General features: G+C 40.8%; 1 long non-coding RNA gene across 3 annotated transcripts in view; it reads left to right on the plus strand.

Annotated features, from left to right (window-relative positions):
• The window catches only part of LOC119695834, a 51,833-nt gene that overhangs the window by 11,136 nt on the left and 16,943 nt on the right, over positions 1–23,754 (plus strand). For all 3 annotated transcript variants that reach the window (XR_005255402.1, XR_005255404.1, XR_005255403.1), the window contains 2 exons: positions 4,139–6,441; positions 6,859–6,991. This is a non-coding gene — a long non-coding RNA (uncharacterized LOC119695834). The remainder of the gene's footprint in view (positions 1–4,138; positions 6,442–6,858; positions 6,992–23,754) is intronic.

The following is a 23,754-nucleotide window of genomic DNA, read 5'->3' on the forward strand; positions in this document are numbered from 1 at the left end:
ACTTTAGATTTCTTTGCTGCGCGACAGGACCTGCTGTCATATACACTACTTGCTTAATCTGACAGAAGAAGCTAAAACTCCAAGCATAAATCTATCAATGAAGCAACTTGTTGCCTTGCCTTCCAGCTCTAGAGCTTGGAAACAACAGCCAGATTTCAGAGCTTACTGAGGAAAAAAAAGTGAGAGAGGAAATGTTTACAGCCAAGGCTGTGTCTCAGTCTAATATCACCCTGAGAGCTGAACCATCAGCACAGCTGAGGTGGCTTAACATTTCCTAGCCAAGGTACCGGTTTTCAGCCTCTCATAGCTGAAGATATGTGGATGCCTTATTGTGCTCAGTTTTAAGCAGGTGAAGGGCAATATTTAAAGATGTTGTCTTTTTCTTGGCAGGCCTTTTCAATAATCTTGACCCCTAGATTGCAGGACTGGAACAATATACAACTTCATGGCTTCTTCAGAGGACCACTTCCAACATGCCAAAAGTGATTTTTCACCTTCTCTGTGGGGTCACCTCATTCCTTCCACCGAGAGAGAGAAGGTTTACCTAATTTCAAGCTCTACAGAACCAGATCAGTATTTCCTTTTCCACAGCAGCTGTGCTTTGGAAATAGCTGTTGCAATAGTCAGGGCATCTGTCCCTGCTGCTCCCCAGCTGGGATCTTCATCTGGTCCCTGGGGAGGCAGAGGGTGGGTGGTGGCAGAGACCCCAAGGACCCAGGACTCCATGTTGCACAGCCACATTCTGCACACCCTGTGTGTGGGAGAGGATGTAGCCACATATCAGCAGTCAGCTCAGCAGCTGCAGGTGGGGTTTGAATGATTTCACTGTTTTTTATCTTGCTCCTTATGCAGTGCAGCTGGGCTGCTTCACAGAGGATGCAAGGTCTTACTGCTTCCATCCTGTGAGTGTAGAAGGACATTGGTGTTAATTACGGTGCAGGACACGGGAAATGTGTGGTGTGCAGCCTCCAGGATGTTGCAAGACATTGTGCATTTACCCTTTTTTGTCACTTTCTGTGGCTGCACCAATCCTTATCAGCCCAGCTGCACAGCTTTCCAGGAAGGGAAATGATGACAGGCTATTTGCAGGGGTGTATTGTGTCATCTTCAACTCCACTTCAGAATCACACTTCCCTGGGTGTTACATCCCATTTCCAAGTCCTTCTTCCCCTTTTATCACATCCTGGTTCCCTGTATGACTCTGCACCTACTTGCTGTTATGTGTCACCTACACTACAATGCTGCATTGTCATGCCCCAGTTGTGTGTCTGGCAGCAGCTGAGTCTCACCACCTCAAAGCACAGTGCCTGCTAACTGTCCAGATATTTGACCTGCTGCCCAGACTGGTTTGGCATTCTGCGCTCACCTTCATGCTGTCCCATCCCAACTTTCCCAGTAGCCAGCTTGGATGTGCCTGACTGACACAACAGGCTCAGCACCTGGTGTAGCTACAGCATACACATACTTCCCTCTAAAAAAGTCTAGCAGCACAACCAAAGAAAATTAGTGCTTAAAATAAGTTTACTACTATGATCATTTTCTTCTAGCCCTTAACCACCTTATTTTCCCCCAGGGTCCATTGGTTTGCATGTTTATTGAAGGATCCCCGAGACTTCAATCCTCTCCCCAAAAGGTGCTCTGGCTGGGAGTGGGGGTTCTGCCAAAGTCAGTTATCAGTCTTATCTCCTTGTGCTCCCTCAGCTGATGTTCAGGCAAGACAGTGACAGCTGGCCTGGTATTAGTTCCATCAGGCATCTAGAAATCTTCAATTTTCCATCTGGAAAAACTCACTTCTTCCCAGAATTTTAAGGTGAAACTTCTTCAGTTTTGGGTGCCAATTCACACCAAACCACTGCTTCTCTTTCCAAATCAAAAGTGAGCAAATATTTGGTGGTGAATAGTTTATTTGATAATTGTTGCTTCCTCCCCTACTGAAGCTCAAAGTGAATTCAGTTCTTACTAGTGATGTACCTTCAACATACTCAGTGTCCCATGGTGGGAGGCCCAAAAGCAAGTTGTTAAGCTGTGGAGGCAAATGTCCTGTCCCTTTCCAGAGATGACTCATACCAAATTTATTTGCAGAGTTGTACTCTTTCATGTGAAAGTGAGCCTTGTTCCTTTTGGCAGCTAAAAACGCTCTTCCTCACAGCCTCCTTCCCCATCTCCTGCCTCCTAGCTGCTGTTTCCAGCTGAATTAGGCAGGCCATGCTTTCTGTCCTAGAGGAATGTTTTGTAATGCTTTCCATCATTGCTGGACTCAATGCAAAGAGACCACACTTAATAGGAAAGAAACCCAGCCCTGCATGGAGTTGAACTGCTGGTTTATAGAGAAAGCTGAGGTCCTTTGGGTAGAGAAACACCATGAAAATATAAGATCATAATCCTTGTCACCATTAAACACACAAAGCATGAAAATTAATATTTCCCTCCATATAATAAAATTACTCTTTTGTGGCAGAGCAGTGCAGCATATCTTCTTAAGAACACTACACTTATCAGTTTATTAGACAGTTGCAGTAGCAAGTGGTTAAGGAAGGAATAAAGAGGGAGACTCTTTTGTCTGTTGCACTGTCGGGAGGACAGAAAGATGGAGTGGGGCAAAAGGGAGAGAAGGAGAGTTTCTCTTGCTGCACTGTGAAAAGGTGCTTGTGCCCATATTCATCCTAAAGTACACAGGACTGTCACTTTGATTTTCTAAGACTTTGCTAAGCCTTCTGATGTTTACATTCTTGTAACAAACTTTCTCACACACAGTTCTGTAAACAACCTATGTTTTGCATTCTTTCATGGAGGAGGAGAGAATTGATGGACTCTTGGTCTGTCCAGTGTCATTGGAGAGGTGGCACTGTCACCCTCCAATCTACTGTCACTTTTGGAAAACTATAAATGTTAGAGTCAGAAAATAAAGGTCCCTCTTTTTGTTCACCTGGAGAGCAGCAGTGTCCGTGTCGTCTTTTCGTGTCGTATTACGACACAGGACCATCTGTCTTCTATGTTTCCCCAGGGTAATAAAAGAGAACAAGTTTCCTCCCAGATGCCTGCATAGACTGGCAAAGTACAGGAAATGTGGAAAAAGAGGATGAGAGCAGCTTCTCTGGCTGGTGCCTCCCCATTCCGACAAGCAGCAGTGAGGGAGCTGAGGGAATAGAATTCTTTCTGGCAGCTTCAGTAGGGCCTACAAAAACACCCCAGAACATCAGATCTTAATTGTCTTGGGGCTTACTATTCAAATGCATTGCTGAAAGTGAAAAAAAGTTTCTCTTCCTCCCTACTTTTTCTCTTCCCACTCTCAAATTTCTGATCTTGAGATACTTTTCTTTTACCCTATATTGTAAATTATGACTAACAACACCATGTAAGAATGTGAAGAAAGTAAATTTAGAAGAAAAAGATCATCCTAACATCAAAACTTGATGGTAAAATAGCATTCTAAAAATATATTTTTTCATGTATATGGTTTACAACACCAGAGAAATTGTAGATATTAACTGATGATACATGTGTACAAGCATATAAATATACATGACTGGGCAGCTGTTTAGTTATGTCTGAAGGGATTGCTCACCACTAACAAAAAAACCAGAAGACTGGCAACTGTTCTTGTGATCTCTCACATAAATTAAAACTACATCGGTGAAAACTGTCCATGTTTGGATTGAATGTATATCTCTTAATTGTTTACATTTTATGTTTTCTCTAAGAGTAATCAAAAACCAGAATAATTTCAAGTTAGGCAACTTATTATGTAGGTAATTGTAATAGAATAATGGAATAATCAGCTCTCATGGTATAACATTTTCTTATTTTAGTAAATATTAATATCTTATTGCTGTATATTATATATTGATAATAATGTTAAATCACATACTATAAAATAATAACTATAATATTATTTATTAATAATATATAATAAATATTTGTTGCTATTAGCAAATTATTCAATTATAATTATTCTCAAGAATAATTTTAACAGAATAATGGAATAATAAATTATTCCAGTAATTCTTGTTACACTGAAATAAAATATAATAATTTCCTATGACTACAAAGGAAGTAGACTTGATGCCATGAATGAGCATTTTGTCCGAGATCTGGTTTTTAATTTCTTTGTTTTCTGCTGGTTCCTATCTTGTGATAGGTGGACTATAGGGGGCTTGGACTGGTCAAACAGCTTGTCTTGTGGTCAGCTGCCTCATTGGTTGCACATCAAATGCCCTGCCAAGGTTGGTGATGATTCTACTGAGAAGGAACAGCTTCATCAGTGACTGCATAAGAGCCTGGGGATTTGCTCTGGATTACAGGCAAGTGTCACCTCAGATATATAAAATATGTACACATTTCTTCAATAGTCTCAGGTGTTGCCATTTACAGCCTTTCCTGCTAAGCCTGTTAAATCTGTATATTTATGAAGTAATTGTCACCATACAAGGGATGCAACTCTACAGTCACTCTTCTTCTCTCACTGTCCTCTCAGTCTGTGGATCTGGCAGGTGGATAAAACAAATCCTCCAGGTGAGAGCATGCAGATCACAATCCCTGCCAGGCTCCTTGAACCACATCTATTCTTCCACCAAATCAATTATCCTGTGATGTAGCAAGTGTCCAGGAAAATCTACCCCACAAAAAGACTGAAAGACCTATCACAAAAATAGTGAGACCCAAGAATACCTCTCAGACACTTTCAGTATTTGTGACCCACAACAAGCAACATGGATGGAGAACAGAACAAGGGTAAAAAGGCTTTTCTAGAACGTGGGAAAGGGGAGATAAGTCAGAGTGACAAAAAATGGCATTTTTCTACTCTCATAGAAGAGAGGACTGCTCTTCAAACTTCAACTCCACATCAGTCAGCGGCAAATTTCATTGGTAAGATATTGCCAAAACTCAATCCCAGCACTTCCCATATCCACGTGGATGGGCTGGCAGGTAACATAGGTATGCATGTCTTATGTACTGTCTTATTTATTGTAAAAACTATGTAATTGGTTTCTATCTGCATTGAGCTCTTTACTGAGCTCCTTACTCTTGAAGCCCTTATGAGGGTTGTAGCAATAGGAATATTGGACATTTCAGTGATGCCTTTTCTTACTTGCCTACGTAGTCTTCTCTGATATACCTGCTTTCAGATTTCAAGTCTTTCCCTCCCTTTGAATCACAGCTTTGTGTGACATGTTTCAAGGCAAATGTTCAATCAATGCAAATTTTCTTTAACTCAGTTGCCGCTAACAGGAGAGGTGGTTGGTTCACACATCTCTGCAAAATCTGAGACTTGGAGCATTATTCTAGAGACTCTGGTGATTCAGGAGTCTGTGTGTGCAGGGAGTCCTAAATTTTGTGAGAAGCTTTCTGTTTTTCAGAGTGCAGGCAGAGGGGTTGCAAAAGTGGACCAACCCTTTAAATAAAGTTGACTGAAGCCACCTTTGATTGATAATAAACATAAAGAAGATCAATAGGTCTAAGTAGTGGTGCCTAAAACCTGCACAAAAGGTGTTTCAGAGGTTTTACTTTGAGCTGAGCATGTAGGTGTCACTAACCTCTCTATGCTGCTGCCTCAGGCCTAAAATGCAAACTTAGGTGGACCCTGTTTCAACCCCATGTCACATCATGACAGATACAAGTCTTCCATAAGGTCTTTATGTTCATTGTCCAGTGCTGAAATAATTCCTGGGAATTGAGGTTAGAGAGGTGATGCCACCACTTCACCCAAGTATTTCTACCTAATCTCAGCTCCCTCTCTGAGTTAACTGGTGAGCTTGTGCTATCCCTCAAAGGCACTCTTTCCCATGAAGCTCAGTTCTGTTCTCAACAAAATATTAATAAATAGGTAGGAATGTGCATAATTTTTAGAGTTACAGAATAAGGAGATTAATAAAGAATGACATCTGTAGTGTACACGCAACTGTTTCTGCCATCTTCCATGCGATCCCTGTACAATTGCCCAAGCACTTGCACAAGTGCAAAGCAAGTCATGCTGTGTGGGGAATGGGGGTGGAAGAACTGGCAGGGAGATGCCTTGGGAAAGTTCTGTTGTCTAAATCAGACTGAGTTGCCATGGTAACCTCCCATAATCCTTCACAACTGTTATGCTAATGCGCAGGGGAATGACGTGTGTGTTATACACACCCCTTTCTAGAACATTCTTGGTGTTTTGATCTCCCATTGGTTACTCTGTTGGAGCCACCCCCTCCTCGTTCCCCATTGGATGGTTTTCAATCACCCCACCTTTGCTCCTCCTCCTGCACCCTTTCCCATTGGATCGTTCATACTGTAACCCCACCTACCTACGGCTGTTTATATACCCTGGACCTTCCTTCAACTATTGGACTTTTTCTCTGGTGCCCTCCTGTGTAGTTGTGTACCTGCTTTTGGATCCTGCCTGTTCTTCTTCCCTACAATAAACACATTGGAATTATCCACGACTGAGTCACTTCCTTCACCCTGGTGAGCAGATATTTTCCATCCAGGACTGGGCAGAAGGTGGGCTGAGGGGAAGCTCTATAGGGCAAGGGCATGCTCCTCATCCCTCTGGCGTCCTGCCAGCACCGGCCCAGGGTTTTCCACGGTGGACAGAGTGGGAACTGAATCTCCTGCCGCAATGCTGTCAAATTATTGCAATTTTTTTGGAAGTGACTGGTCTAGGTCATTTCCCATCTTAAATAATTATAATTCTGTGTTATTCATCCTATTTGCTAGTAATTTTTTCTTTTTTTTCTGCCAGTTTTCACGTGACACTTTGAGAAAGCTTCCTGTAAACTTTGAGCAGACACTATCATTATCCCACCTCTGGGTGATCTTAAAGGAACATTCCAATATAAATGATTCTGTGCCTATGTATTTCTTCCTTCCACTTTTCCATAGTGCCTATAGGAGCCCAACACAGCTCAGGCTGCTGATTTGCTCTAAGTGTTCCTACCCTGGTAAAAAAAAGAACTGGATGTGACAGCAGTCCTCAGCCTTTGAATGTATGAAAACTGGTGACATCGGAATTTGGGTAGGCAAAATTTTCTTCATTTTGGCTTCCACAAAAGTAATTTTTAAAATTGACATGGTTTTCCTGCTCAGAAAACATGTTAAGATGTTGAGAATTACGTGCTTTTTGAGGTAGGGGTGTCCCAGGAAAATTCATACTGAAGGTAAGTGATAAACTCTAAAGAAGTGAGCCATGTTATTCAGTGCAAGCCAACCATCAGCACCTTTAAGGAGGCTTAAAGAGAATAGGTTGAGCTGAAGCACTCATAAACTGAGTCTGGAAATTTTGGCTGAATGGTAATTAATGAAATATACTTTATTTACCTCTAAATGAGAATGACCTAGAAAATCGGGTGTAGTAGTTTTTTATTTTTTAAAATTATAACTAAAACAAACAAAAACCCACTAAGAAACAAAATGGAGTCAAATTAGCACTTTTTTTTTTAAAAGGAAGTGGTGGCTCTCTAATCCTCTAGAATGTACAAATAATTTCCTATGAGGTAAAAATTACATGGACTTTAGACAACTTGGTAAAGCTCACCAAAAGAAGATGCAAAAGAAACAAAGTGGTGAAATACACATAGGAAAAACTCTTCCGTTTTAGAAGGGACACTGGCTAAGGGAAAATAAAGAAGAATAGGGGGTAAACTGCTGACATAGCAAAGCAGAAACTTTAAAAAGTGTTTTCAATAGAACAGGTTTCTACTTTAGAAACAATAATGTAAAACTATTTAAATCACATTGTCTCACATGAACTTGTAAATTTCAATGAAATTTGCTATGGAAAGGGTCAAATTGAATAATCTGCACATTGCAGTTTTAAATATGCTGCAACATTTCTTTATAACTACCATTTAATTTCATGGCATGAACATTTAATGTTGCTATTCTATTATATTTTCAATTTACAAGAAAAGTAAAACTTCTGAAGCAAGAATATTTGGGCAAATTCATGATAACTACAGATGAAAAGTATCCCAATAGTCCTAAAACCCTTTTTTCCCGTAACTTTTTGCTCTGCATGAAATTGAAATTTTCCTCCTGGACAAGAAATAAAAACAAACAAAAAACAAACAAAAAAGCCTCCAAGCTTTCAAACCATTAACATTTTATTTAGAGTATTGTTTTTTTCATTTAATAATAAAAAATATGGATCATGTCACTCTCTAGAACTAGCATTCCTTAATTAATTTGTTTATATCAAGGAAGAAGTTGATTTAGGTTTCTATCAATAATTCTCACATTAATATTAATCGAACTGTGAAAAGATTTAGGAAAAACTCCCAGGCTGAGACAAGCAGGATGGACATAGGGCACAGTTTTGGCAGGTAAGGTTCAGTGCTGCTATCTGAGCTGTAAGAGGGAATAGTCTGCTCTGCACATACATTATTCCTCAGATGCCAATGGCATGTCTACAGGGCACATCTAACATGAATTTACTGATTTACTCTACCTAAGACAGCTCATTCGTTTACAAATAGTGTTGTGTGGAGATATCTGTTATTATGTGCAGATGTTGAGAACACAGACCCAGAGTGTAATTTTCTGAAGTGTGTAGAATCTAGTCTGAGAGTCATCAGTGTGGACAAACAGAGGTGTTCCACCACTGTGGACAAACAGACCTTAGCTCAGCAGCAGTGAGTGTCAGCACATCCAGGGTGTAAGGATCCACCCCGAACAGCTTCAAGAGACCACAATTCAACCACATAAATTTGAGCATGTTCTCACCTGCAGTGCTGCACTCAGTTCTCACCTCTCCATCCCACAGGTGAGACAGAAATGTTAAAAACTCAGGAACACCTTCAAACACAAGAAAGGCTTAGAGGGCTGGAAAAGCTGTCATGCCATGAAGTGTGGAAAAGACCAGCAGCACTCTTGTTTGGGTTTTGCTCTGTAAGGAGCACCTAAAGGTCGAAAAGCTGCTAATCTCTGTTCACTGAGTAAGCACTGGTGTTCAGGTGTGTGTAAGTGTGAGGCTGTGCAAAGAATGTACATGGCTTCAGACAGGTTCAGCAGAACTTAGAACAAAATTAGGAGCTGAGGTAAAGTGCAGGAAAATTCAGTAGTAAATCGTTTTAAGCAGTGCTCTTCAATCATAAAAGGTCTTGCATTCAGGTATAGCCTTTCTGTAATGGAGTTAAAAAAGAAAAAAAAGTTAACTAGGAGTCTTTAAGACAGAATTTTAATTTTTTTATGTAGTACTGAAAGTCTTTGGACTTTGTGTAATTCTGGAGATGGTGGCAAACATCTAGTTTATACAAATGTATAACTGTTAAATCAATTTAGTGAGTGCCCTTGACAGAATGATAACTTCCAAAGGCCTCTGCTCATTGTTTAATGAAGTTAGGGTTTTTTTGTTAGGGTTTTTTTTATTTGAACCCAGTTTTCTGAGTGGGTAAGAATAAAGATTGATAGATGCTCTCTGAAACCAGCTTAGCACCTCCTCTCAAGTAGATCTCCCACATCAAGTGAGGAAGTGCTCCTGAGGCCTTGGGGTTTTGCCAAGGATGTTTTCCCCGCAGAAGTGGGAGGAAACAGTGTCTGAGCAGCAGCCCTTGGAGGTACGCATCTCTGGGTGACTCTGGGGAGGAGAAAAGGCCATGGCCCAGTCCAGTCCCTGCCTGGCAGGAGGCAAGGCTTCTCGCTCCTGCTGGCTCAGGTCTGCATCCCTGAAACCTCATTCTCTGGCTTTTTGGAATGAGCTTTTCCACCCCTGTCAAGCACATTCTCTCTGTTTGTCAAGAAAAACCTTTGTGTGACTTGAAAGGACCACCAAAACCACAGTGGTTTTGTGCGACTAAATGGACCAATTCAAAGTCATGTGTAAAAGAGATATGGCAAAATAAGACCCACAGACACCTAGGAGGCTCCTTGCTCCATTTGGTGACATTGTTTTTAGATTCATCTCTGACCTAACGTTTGGACAGCTCAATCTCTTTCCAAAAAAAACTCCTTCTGCTACCTATCTTTTTGTCTAATTGAAAATGTTCCCATGTTTGTTATGGGAACATTTATATGTTATTTTGCAAGTTACTCTGTAGGCCTTGTGCAAATGTAGGCTCTTTCCTGGCCTATAGATGTCTAAAACCACTGCTTCACTATTTCATCTTTTTCTTATCGATTAGAAAAATTTCACAGCCTCTTCCTGTGAACAGAAAAAAAGTTATTTCTTCTACATAGCTACACGCAGAACCCTTTTTTTAGCATGTGGTAGATATCTGTGTGATTTAAGTGAAGCTGATCATTTTCAATGCAATCTGAAATACATCTTAATATAAATATATTCCATGTAGTGTTCTGTAATAGTGTCTTGAAAATACTGTAATCATTAGTGCAAAACCACAACAAAAAACCTGTTAACTCTGTGCTGCTATCCTCCGATTCTTCCCTGCTAGAATGGGTCACATCTGCAGTATTATATAGGTGTTTTTTTGATATACAGTACTGCATTATACACATATTCAAAATGGTGAGAACACTAAAGTGTGAAATAGCTTACTCCTGAAAATGTTCATGGCAGGATGTAGGTGCAGCCTCTTGCTTCTCAGCCAGCATATATGTCTGGATCAATGATCTGAACTGGCAGGGGTCTGCTGGAAGGAATCCATTACCAGTGTCTGCCTCATGCAGTTTTGTGCAGAGATGCTGAACTGTGATATAGAAGCAATCAAAATACATATATAATAAATTGCCAGTAAAATTTGCTATGTCCAGTTCCCATGACATTTTCCCTTCGTTGTTACCTTCTATTACAACTGATATACAAGCAGAACAACAATAACAGAAATGTTTTTCTGGAGACTAGGCCTCTTCAATTGTGCTGCTGCCCTTGGAATCTATTTCTTTTCTCTTAGCTTGACCTTGGTATCTGTTTTCCTCAGTATTCAGCTGTAAAATCCTGAACTTCTTTAGACCTTCCCCCATCCCCTAGATACCCACTGCAAGGGACATCTTTAAAAGGAAACTGGAGATTGAAAGGTCTTGCAAAGAAAAAAATTGTAACTAGATAAACAGTACCTGAATGCACTCTAACGTGTGCCTCATTTACACAAAACACCAATAGCCCAATCCTGTTTGCCCAGAGTACAGCAGAGGCAACTTAGTTTGCATGTCTGAATAGCATGCTTTAGATAGTATTATGTGTCTTCCAGTGGATTCATGGAGCATAAGCATTTAATTTTTTCCTATTCTTATATCACCACTTGCATTAATAGTAGTCTGGGATTGAAGTGAAAATAAAGCGCCAATTTCAGCATACAAGCTATGGAAAACAAGTGACAAATAAAACAGAAAAGGAACCATCCTACCAGCCAAAGAAACAGAACCATATTTAAAAATAATAACATTGCAGAAACCCATGCTGTCTCTCTGTGCTCCATACAAGCCCTGCTGGGAAGCCATCAGTGAGGAGCAGTCTGCTGCACTAGGGACACTGGTCACTGGCAGAGAGGAGTGAGGAGGGTCAGGGTGGGCTGTGGCAGCGTGACCAATGTGCCCCTTCAGAGAGGTGTGCAGCAAACGCATGCAGCCAGCAGAACACCCACAGCCCATGAACCTGACACTGTCATCCTTCTCCAGAGGGTTTCACCCTGCAAGTAGTGGTGCTCCCAGAACAGGCATGCATATCAGGAGCTCAGCAAAATGAGAAAAAAAGCAACTAGTCAGGGAAGAAGTACAGGGAAGGTGCTGGTTTTCCCTGGTCAGTTCTGCCATAGAGTGCTGGAATGTCTGCCCTGGGAGGTGGTGGAGTCACCATCCCTGGATGTGTTTAAAAAAAGTCTGGATGTGGCACTCAGTGCTGTGGTTTAGTTGAGATGTTAGGGAATTGGTTGGACTTGATGATCTTGAAGGTCTTTTCTGACCTCTTGTGTGATTCTGTGATTCCATGAGTCTGCCAGGTCAGTGCAGAGAGCCTGGGTTGCAGTTACCTACATCAAGCAGTCCAGTCTCCATGGAAATCAGATAAGAAGGGCCGTGAGTCTGTGTTCGGGGTACCTTTGATTTACAGAGGACAGAGCATGATGTTCCAGCATGGGGTGCTCTGCTACCATGTTAACCTTCAGCCTTCCTCCTGGGCAGGTTTCTGTTGGGGTGCATCTCGTGAGTGAGAGGTGAGTGCAGAAGATGCCGTGGGTCCCTGTATGGAAAGAAATGTGCCCTCCTGATGAGGACTGGAAAGATTCTTGCTTATGTATTTGGGTCTGAGATGTAACAGCATCCATGCTTTTCCCAGGATGCCTCTTTCTCTCCACAGCTCCAAGGCAGGAGTGGCTGGCCTCCTCTAACATATATATGGCTTCCCTAACTCTGGAGCAACTGTGGGGGTAAAAAAATAATGAGCAAAGCTGTAGAAGCATCTACTTTTTTCATCTGGAATACAGTTAATTTTCTTAAACCAAGACAAAGTGTATTAGCATGAGACTTTGAAATGAAAGAAATATATTCGCTGTGTCAGGGAGCACAGCTGTACCAGTGAGAAGTCCCCTGCCTGGCCAGGGCTTGCAGATGTCAGGATTGTGAGATGTTACATTCTTGTTATCACAGTCAAGCAATCTGTCAGCAAACCAGTTCGTTGTAGCTAACAACTGAGATAAAAGAATGATTTCACTTGTAAGCTGCACTTCCCAGTGCTCAGAGGCAGTCCTGGCCCCTCCGGTAATGCTCCATGTCCCAGGATAGGGTTGCTTCCCTCGGGAGCACACTGGTTTCACAGAAGTGGAGTGTGGTCACCTCAGGGCTGCCAAGCTGTTCTCTGCCCACCACTGCTGCCTGGTCCCACTGCTGTCTCCATCCAAAAAGTGAATTAATAACCCAGAAACTGGGAATGGAAGGGTCTTGAATTTTAATGTAATCAGGAGCACGCAGCGTGGGAGAGTAAAGGTTTCTTTCTCTCCCTGTGTTTACCGCTGCCTGCATATTGACTTGTTTCCTGACACATGAGCCATGACTTGAAAGGAATTCAGACTCCAGCAAATTTTGCATTGCACTTCAGTGTGGCCTCTGGGATTGAATAAGGGCAAATCTATTACACTGTTGCTATGGTGACCCTGGCAGAGCCATGATGAAGAGTGCTGATGCCATCGGCCCTGCCCAGGGTAGTGGCACAGGGGCGCAGCCTGGCATGGTCGCACCATGAGGGGTGCAGTGCCTGTGTATCCACCTTGCCTGCACCCTGCCAGGCTGCCCTTGGACAGGGCTGGGCTTCATGGATGGAGAATCACAAGACACCAAGTCCCCTTTGGGGGTCTGTCAAAATGAACCCTTACCTTATTTTGGGGGAAATCAGGCTCCTGTGGTAAAGGTGAGAGGGGTGGCCTTCATTTGGTACAGGTGATGTGAATCCTGGTGTCTGACTCTTGGAGGATCAGTGGTGAGCCTGTAAGGACAGCCTACATCTGCTAAAGAGGGCAATCATAGTGATGGATTTTAATCATTAAAATGATTTTATGACAAAGAAACAAAAGAAGCTGATCTCTCTTTTCTCCTCCTTCTCTTATGAGCAATCTCAGCTTTGCAGATATTGATTCTTCTTGCTCAAGTGGACTTCATTTATTTTCTGTCATGGAGATGAATATTTATTTTTAGTAAATTCTATTCTAGCCTTTTTGCCTTCATCTTTCCCCCTTTTGAATGGTCAGTGATGGCAGATCATATTTCTCCTTTTTGCTTGAGCAACTACAGTACAGTTTGTCATGACCTGCAATTATGACAATAGTTCAATTCAAAGCATCCCAGCTTCAGCCTCAGTGTGCAGTAACTAAGTCCACGACTGAAAAGCACTGACAAAGGGAGAATAAAACCTGCATCTGATACTAGATAAGATGATGATGATGATGATGATGATGATTACTATTATCAAAGACAACAAAAAGCTTTTGCTTTCTTTTCTATTGCTCTGCAGACCTCATAAGGCCCTGCTCGGATTTCTGCATAGGTAATTTGGCAGTTTATAAATTACCACATTATGTTAACACTGAATGCTTCAAAACACAAATATATGCACAGAGGGCTTGAATATTTGAAGTGTTTTAGTACTATAGGGAAATAATTTTGTTGTCAAGCTGTGGCAGATATAGAAGTGCTAGGGGATACATGACCATTTCATCAGGACGGTGTCGATGATGGCCTATGAACATCCAAGGGGAGAAATCATCTTTTATCACTGTTGTGTACCACACAGGTCCAGATGGAGGATAAAACATGCATGAGTTGCCCGCAGCTCTGAAAATAATTATACTCATTTGCCAGAAATGTAGAAAGTGCATCCAACCAAGTTACCACCCATCATAGTGACACTCCGTTTGCATACTGATGAAGTTTAAAGCCAGAGACAATGATGTTGGTATCAATAGCAGAGGGGGCTGGGAATCACCAGTGCTATAGGATTAACAGTGCCATCATTTTACATTATGCAGCATTTTGCTTATGCTGCTTATCAAAAACCTCCTGCTGCTGACACTCACGTGGCTGTTTACAAGATGGGTTTGGTTTAAGGCTCCAAACATTATGAGAGATTCTGGGGAGCAGGGAATGAAGGCCATTATATCCACCCCCTTGAAGGGCTTCTCTGCAATTCCGTCTGGTGCGCTGCGAATGAGCACACAGGTCTGCGAGCGCGGGGCAGGGAGCCGCACACGCTCTGCGCGCCCGCAGCGCCGCCCCTCGCCTCCAGAGCGCTGCGCTCGGTGCGAGCGAAAGCCAGCACGCACATGCTGGGCTCTGGTGCCAGTGCAGAGTAATTGATGAATGGGTTTTTAAAGTGTAGAACGAGAATGAATACAAGCAGGACCCGGTAGTATAATTCTTCATATTGCAATCAGCACTGCTTGCATGTAGTTGGTTTAATGGTAGAAAGCAGCAATAAAGAATACAGACTTCGTTATTTAATCCTTAAAAACTCAGGAAGAAAATTATCTGGATTTTTTTTTCAATTATTAGCTGTTTTATTTTTAAAATTGAATTACTAAGGGGCATTATTCAGTTTTAAATCACTATCAAGCAAAATTATCATTCTTATGATAAGGTGATTCCTGCAATTTCTTTAAATCAGTGATTTTAGTTATATACACATAAAAAGACACTGTGATGTATGTATAATAATGCATACATGCCATTTTGCTCTTCCAGTACTCCTGGCAGTCCTTAAAACAGTCAGGGTAAAGTACTGTCCCAATATGCTTTTTGTCCCAATAGCACATTGCTAGCTAAAGTATGCCTTAAAAAATAAAATAAAAAAACCCCTGAAATAGTTATTTCATTCACTTATACAACACCTTTTCCTGTTATAATGAAGAACCTTAGGTACAGTGGTAAATAGTGTTGATCATTATTAAGAAAAATAAACTAAATCTTGTAAAAGAATGTTAACATAGCACATACTCAGGTCTAGGTGGAAGATCTTGTTTACCTATACTCTGTAATATACTGCAGGTTGGAAGATACATGTAATAAAAACATGTAAATCAGTTATGTTTTATAAAATCATAATTTAAGCTTCCAACTTTATTTTGGTTCTGGTAAAACTAGTATGTAATCACCATAATGACATAAGGACCTGAGATGATCTCTGGTGTAATTCCATAGGTAATTTATGTGACACTACTGAATCATGTCCATGTGTTTTATAGTTTGATAGAATCCCAATGGTTTGATACTTTATTTTTTTTCAATTCTTTAAAAAATGTCTTTGAAAGGAAAATGGATGACTAAATAATAAAAGCATGCTTGCTCAACAATGCAGCAGGCTGGCCTGGATCTATGTGTACCACTAGGCAAAATTAATCCTTGTCTTATGCAAATAAAAAAGAGCAGAGGAACTATGGACTTCACAATCTCACTGCTTGTGATCCCAGTTCCTTTTCTTGGAACATTTTACTGAGCAATAATGCAGTTTTTATGAAGTCCAGCTGTCATCAGAGACCTCAGGACAGCATACACTAATGCTGCTATTAGTGTACACTGTCTTATTAACATGTACTCTATGCCAGTTATAGGGACACTCCTGGCATTCAGCTGAGGAGTAACCAATCAGAAGAAATATCTTGCAGCCCTTTGGCCAGGAAAAATCCAGTGATGGTGATTTGAGTAAGGAAAAATCTAGGAATTGAAATCTAGAAAAAACTAGGAATAAGACCTGAAAAGTAAATTCCTGAGCCAGAAGGATTTAAAAAACAAAACAACTTGATTGAACTAAGGATGCACAAAGTAAGTAAAACTTTATTATTAAGAAATTGTTCTACCAGAGAAACAAAACAAAGCCTTGAGATTATTTTCAGTGCTAATTTCACAGCATAAATCAACATCTAAATGAAAGAAAAAAAGGGGAAAAATACCAATACCTGCAGGAAAAAAGGAAAAAGGTTTAAATTACCCCAAACATAAAACACAGTATTTCTGCAGCCACAGTGAGGGAGATACTCCATACTCAGGCAAGTATCTAAGCATAAGGGCAAGGTAAAGGTAGTTGGAACCAAGTTTCATAAGGTAACATTCTGAAGCATAGAGGATGGATGCACAAGTCTTATCCCTGGAGACTTCCTCTGTGCTGCAGAAACTTGGCTGTCAGGGGACCCTTCCAGTTGCCAGCTTATTAATAACTCCTTAACTTACAAACAGACATGGCAGTGTTGGCAAAAGGGCAAGGTCAGCTACCATCTGACTGGCAAAGGTATTTTCAGTGGGAAGTAGTACCTCTGGAGGGCTCTGAAATGCACCAGTGGGACCATCTCCTGCATCATTCACCAGGCCAAATGAAGCAGAGGCTTGTAGAAATCTTGATTCTGGCCACAATTCTGCTGAACAATACCTGCCACTACCTATAATGCAAAATTCAGAAAATTGCACAGTGTCAAAAGGGATCAGTTAAAAACTGCATCATGAAATTGCTGACAGTGCAAGAACAAGTGGAGGTGATTTAACCAGGACTTTCCCTTGTCTCTGCAAGTTGTAACCACCAACAAAGAGGTAAATTAACAGAAAGAAGCTTTATTTCTGGCAAGGAGTGTTTCTCAGATAACTGATGTTCTTAGCAGGCTTCACTGAACTCTTGCAGAGAGGGCAAACTATGAAGATGTCATAAATAAATTAAAGAAATCCTGAACCCTGCATAAGTATATTTGCTTTCATAAGACGTTTCTGCATATTGTTTATATGTTTTTAGATCAAGACAAGATGAAGAAAGGGAGAAAACAGAAGTTCTCTGAATGACTGAACCCCAAGGGATCAATCTTGGGGTTCCAGGCTGGAGTGGCTAACTGTGCCCCTGATTGGGCATAAGGCCCTTGTGCCAGACAATCTGCAGAACAAACAGAGGACCCAGAAACAATTTATGACAAGATAGTCAGACAGTCAGAATTTGCCAGGCAAATGTAGTTGGCTTCTGCCTGAAGCTGAGGGGAAGCAGAGAGTACTGCACAGTGTGTGCACTGGGGGATCTGAAACAGCAATAGTCAAGTGCCAAGAAGAATCACAAGGGTCAAAATTGGAATTGATTAAAACTAGCACTGATATAAATATACTTTGGCAAAATATACAAGTCCAGACAGTGATCAGGATTTAAAAAAGGATTAATTCCAAAGGATAACACAGTTTCAAAAAACTTCCAAGGATTTGCATAGTGCTCAACTTAGAGAGGATGACAACACCACCATTAGCTCATGGGAAACCCTTTGCAAAGCATTCACCAGAATTATAGCTCAGGGTGGATGGACAATGAACTTATGCTGGACATAGAGGAATGCTGGGCAGGAGGTGACAGCTAGTCTAGCCTCTTGCTCAAAGCAGCACTGTGATCAGCACCACCTCAGTCTGACAAGGCTTTTTCCACTCCAGTCTTGAAGACCTGCAAGGTTGGGGATTCACAAATGACTTTCAGTAACCCACCTCTGGGCTGTGCTGCCCACCCTGATGAGCTGTTCCCCAATGGCCATTCAGTAACAAAAGGATGGGAATATGTGCCCACAATGCTAGAAACTGTGGTGTGAGCATGGCAAGGAGAGAGGCAGAAGAGGTGACTAATAAAACTGAAAACCAACAGAGTAATCTGTTTTTAAAAAAGGAATTTTGATCAAGGATACCAAAGACACACGAAGGCAAACCTTAAATATTGAGATAACCATTGAGGTCGCACTCTGAGCAAAAGTCTGTCACAGGTGCCTCCAGTGATTATACTGGTGCTATGCTCATACATCTGACAGGTCTAACTTAGACAGTTTCAATGTATATGCCATAAGTATCAGTAAAAACTGGAAATTGGTACTTTTACATAGGCCAGGATGCTTAGACCTTACAAAGCTTTCAGAACTTTATTTCTGAGAGGTCAGTGTCAGTGCAGAGTGATTATATAACATTCATCATGATGACCAAAATAGATGTTATTCAAGACTAAAGGGATTCCATTTTCTGTTAAGGTTTATGATTTGCCTCTTGAATGTAATAGTGGGAAAGATCTGGCTATTGCTAAAAGCATTTCGTAGAGCACTTGACAATAGCAGTAAAATGAAATCCAGGAGAAGATTTCATGTATTTATCAATGGGCTCAAAAAATATCTCAAATGAAAAACGGATTCTGATTGCCATTGACATAGCTGGAAATAAAAAAGAAATTAAATTTAAAGAGGACACATCTAGATTAGATATTAGGAAGAAATTCTTTACTGTGTGGGTGGTGACGCACTGGAACAGGTTGCCCAGAAAAGTCGTGGATGACCCATCCCTGGCAGTGTTAAGGCCAGGTTGAATGGGTCCTGAATAACCCGGTGTAGTGGAAGGTGTCCCTGACCATGGCAGGGGGGTTGGAACTGGACGATTTTTGAAGTCCCTTCCAACCCAAACCAATCTATGATTCTATGAAATGAGACCAAGCTTGTGGTGGGACATCCCAAATCACTATAGATGTGACTGTCATGTAGACATCTGTAGACAGATGTAGATGTCACTCTTGGATAAAGTCAAGTAATGTAGTCATGTCACAGGTGATTGTTTCCAACACAAAAGGCAATACAACCAAAAATGTGATCATGCATATCACAGCTATTATTACCAGATGTAGAAACTTTGAGATTTTGTTGTCTGAAAAATGCTGCAATGTTTGTTGAGCAAGACTTTTAAGCATGGAAGCCTTGTTTAGACAAGATAGTTCTGTTATCTTTCATGTGGTTTGGTGAAAAATGTCACCAAAATAGTAAACTTACTTTTGTTTACCATGACTATTCACAGCTTCTATAATAGAACATCATGTAAAAACGAAAAGTTGTGCCACATTGCCATTCTAGTAAATAAAAATCTGGAAAAACATCCCAAAATAACCCCTAAAAAACAGAATACAAAGAATGAGTTCCTATTGTGTGAGGTTGTCTCCTAAAATGTGCACAAAGTACCAACAGTAGCTGAGCTGTTCTCCCTATCTCAGAAGTCACATAGTGATAGGGGTATGAATAAAGTGTTTTGTCAAGGAAAGGTGTCACACGAGCTTCAATAATTCTTACTGGAAGCAGCTGAAAACAGAAGAGTTTGGACATGAGCAGGGAGTTATTGTTATGCAGAAGTTAGTTATTTTAGTTAATACATGGGCAATAAGAATTCAAAACACTGTCAGAATAATTGTTAGCTATTATCAATTGCATCTTTCCTTGGAAGGGGTAAATAGGGAGACCTGAATCTTGAAAGGCTCCAATAGCACCTGATTGAGACAGGGGACAGAGATAATTGTGTTGTACAGACTTGATGTGCTAGAGCTTTGCTTGGCAGTGGGTGGGCTTGGCCAGGCTCTTGATGCTGAGCAATTAGTGAATATCTAAATCTGCAGAGATAAAAGCTGAGTTTCCTGGCAGATCTGATACTTCCTACAAGCGTATGAATGTCTAATATCTGCCTGGAGGTTAAAATCAGCACCAAGGACCAGCCTCAGCCAGGGTACTCAGAGGGCCCCTGGTAATAACAAGTCCACATCTCTGTTCAAAAGCATACACATCTTCTGGTCTCACAACTGATCAAAGAGGTTATATTTTCATAATTACCTGTTTCTTCCCACTCAGAAACAGGAGTGCAACCCTGGGAATGTGAAACTTAAATATAATTTAATTGGAAAAACAAAAAAAATAAAAATTACTTAACTAAATATGTGTGTCATAGATTAAAATATTTTTTTAAAGCTTACATCAGCAAAAAGCAGTGTGTTGGCTTGCTTTTGGAGAGGTAAAATAAAATTTCCCAATCTAAGGAAAACATGCATGAGCTAGAGTAGAATTATTACTAAATGCTGTAAAATATGTACCAATGTTGCAATGTTACTCATTCCAAGAAATGGTAGGAAACGGCTTGATGGAAGGAGATGACTATAATGAGGCAGGTGTCTTTAGGTGAGATTGCAGGAGTGGGGTTCCTTTTGTCTTTCTACCTTGGTAATATGTATGTGTGTGGGGTGTTGTAACAATGAACGTATGTATCAGTGCATTCCAGTTTTTATTATTCCAATTCTGGGTAAATAAATCATTACATATTTGATAAACCAAAACCTTCAGATCATTACTCTTCTAGACATTCGTTTTTCCATATGCATGCAATGAGTAGTTTAACAAAGAAATCTGAAGCCATTGGACAGAAAATTCTCTATGAAAGAATAGAAAATACACTATGCCTGGACTTCAATCCAGATTTTGCAAATAGGTTTCTGCATGCAGATGAACCCCTCACTTGAAAAATATTCTCTCATACAGGAAACATAGTGAGAAAATTTGACACACACTTTAAAACTCTGCATCCAAGGCTGTATCAGTACAATTTACTCCAGACAAGAACACACACACACAAATATACACCAAATGTCCACCTGTAAAAAACTCATTCATCCCAACAGCTTGATAATTAGTTTCAAATATTTACAAACATTTTTCAAACAATAATCAACTGTCCAAAGACACTCCAGACACTCAACAGCCAGAGAAACAGGGTCCCATTAGAGAGCTGGTGCATGAGGAGTAGGGGTGCATCACTGGTCCATCAGGGGATAGGACCATGCCTGGGGAGCCATTGCTTCCAATGACCCTAGTGTGGCTGAATGCCCAGGGAGGAATTGGAATGGACATGAATTCATATCACTGCCAGGCATCAATGTATCTTGTAACAGTCCTTTCTCTGGATGAGGCATAAATGAGGCTGTTCATGCACTGACAGATCATCCCACTTGCAGATGCTGGAAAGTGTCTTAACAAACCATCTGTCCACATCTTTAAGCTCTATGTGGTGAATCAGACAGGTCAAACCAAAGCACTCTTTGCTCTGCCTACCTCTACCTCCACATCTACTTCTCTTCACTGTTACCTATTTAAAGCAGAACTTAAAAATGCAACGGGATGCACCAGCACTTTGACAGCAAACAGCAGCTCCTCATGCAGTCTCAGTGCATGTGAGGACCTGAGAAACATTCCTTCCTGGGAAGCCTAACTAGGAATACATGCTTTTCAGCATCTCTGCGATGTAATAGGGGAAAGATACAATAAAAAGTCATGTGGGAGGATTTCTTCATTTTGATTCAAAAGTCATCTGAGTTAATGCTTAAAGAAGTTAGGAAGTTGACTGAGTATCATATTTGGAAAGTCAGTTTCATTTACATTGGTGGAGATTTTTGACTGGGCTTTAGTATGGTACTGCACATGCCAACAACCTGCAATATTGCTGTTAGCACTAGAGAAGTCCCTTGCCATGTGTTTTGGCTTAACATGGAAAGAGCCATATGATCTAGACACAAATCTAGCACATTTAAAAAAAAAGGTGACACCTCTGCTGTGGAAAAAAAAAACCCTAAATGTCACCAACCAATAAGGTTATTTCTGGTAAAAATGTCTCCAAGAAAGCAAAGGATCTCTGGGCCTTGCAAACTCTTTATTACTAGAGCTCTACTACTCTCTCAAAATCCTCACCTCCCTCTAGCCAGCAGTCTGTGTGAAACTCTGTGAAGTGAAAAAAAGATATACTTACTTATTTCTGAGTGCACAATAAAAAGACCTGTGTAGAACTGAGAAATCTTTGAGATCTGGAGTATAATGGAAAAGCAGACAAAATTCCTATTCCTTTTTTTTTAGGTGCTCAGGAGAAGCACACTGGGACAAAGTAAAGCCTCTAGTAATTGACCCCCCATGGAAGCAGTGAGGCACAGCAGAGTCAGAGGGAGACAGGCAGGATGGGGCTTCACTCAGATCAGGTGTGACTATGTTATGTTGACATGTTGAGACCATGTCAAAAGAATTCTTTCTCTGTCGTTTTTCTGCACCCTGTTCCTATGAGGTCGGGCTCTTTGGAGCCCCTTGTTTTACATCCAGAAATGGAAATAGTCATGACCAATTTTAAACTAGTTAACTGCCCAAATCTGTCCTTTCAGGTTGCTGAGCTCACTATTTTTTATAGTGTTCTGTTTTGGTTTTTTTTTTTTTTCCTTTTGTTTTAATACAGTTCTGCCATATGAGTAGTTTATGTAAAAACTCTGTAATATTGTACATTCCTAATCCTCTGCTATCACTTTTCATGTTGTGGCTAGTAGATACATTTGGTAGTAAACATTTGATATGCATTATTTTTGTTTAGTGTTTTTTGGTCTTTTTGTTACAGATTGAGATATTTCTGGATATTACTTTCCTCAAAATAAAATAATAAGAAAAGTGATAGGTCCATCCTTTCCCTCACATGAGGCCACCATGTACCAGTGCACTGAGGAGAATTTGTGTCTCCAGTAGCCTAACATAAAACCAGACAGTGATAGAGCACAACAGGCATATAAGGAAATAGGAAGGGACCACTACTGAGGGCAGACCAAGCCCAGATCCAGACTAGGGAGAGCAGGGGACACCGTAGCCCAGGCTGTCTCACAGGAGCTGGGCATGCAGAGAGCCAAGGTCAGCAGCACAAGGAAAGTTTCAGCTCCAGGCCCTCCCCTGTACCTTCTCAACTGACCAGCTGACATGTCAGACATTCTTAGTGTGACCTTCAGCAAGTACAAATCAGGGCAAAGGAGAAGAGGGAGGCAAGACTCCAAGGAGAAAAATGGGTATTTGAGGGGAGTTTCTTCCACCAACACCAGGGACAGAATGACAATAAATAAGTGGATGTTTGCATTAAAATAGATGACTGCAGCAGGCAGGTCAGCAGAGACCGGTTCAAGATCACTGTCTTTGTAGAGGAGATGAGGAGAGGAAGGTTTGGTATGGTACAAAGTTACTGTGCAAGGTACTACCTTGAGTGTACAATACATGTTAGAAGAAACCTCAGTGGCATGTGGCATCTTTGACATCCACCCCAAGGATTTTGGTCATACCTTCCCAATGTTAGAGCTGGTAAAACACCACAGTCCTTTAATGTGGAGACCCTTTTTTTTTTTTTTTTTTTTTTTAATTTGTTTACCTCACTTGCCTCTCCACCAACTAGTTGCTGGTAGTGCCTATTCCAAATTGAAGTAAATTTTTCCCAGTATAAAAGAAATATAAGATAATAATGCCCTCACCCCCCAAAACATAAAATTGTTACATAAATTTAAAGTAGCTGATAAGGTGATATAGAGCTGGACAATATGACCAGTACTGTAAAATTCACATCAGTTTTAAATCACCACTTATATTTCAGGGGACCACAGGTGACTAGAGATCCGTAATAGCAATGAAATCTTAATATTGCCATTTTGAAATTACATCCATTAGTGGGCCAGAGCAAATAAACAAATTTTAAAGAACAAGAAATCTGTCAAAGTATGTATTATATTTGCAGATACAGTCTGTAAGATTACATTGAATATAATTA

Source organism: Motacilla alba, chromosome Z, assembly GCF_015832195.1.
Source record: "Motacilla alba alba isolate MOTALB_02 chromosome Z, Motacilla_alba_V1.0_pri, whole genome shotgun sequence".
Classification (NCBI taxonomy): Eukaryota; Metazoa; Chordata; class Aves; order Passeriformes; family Motacillidae; genus Motacilla; species Motacilla alba.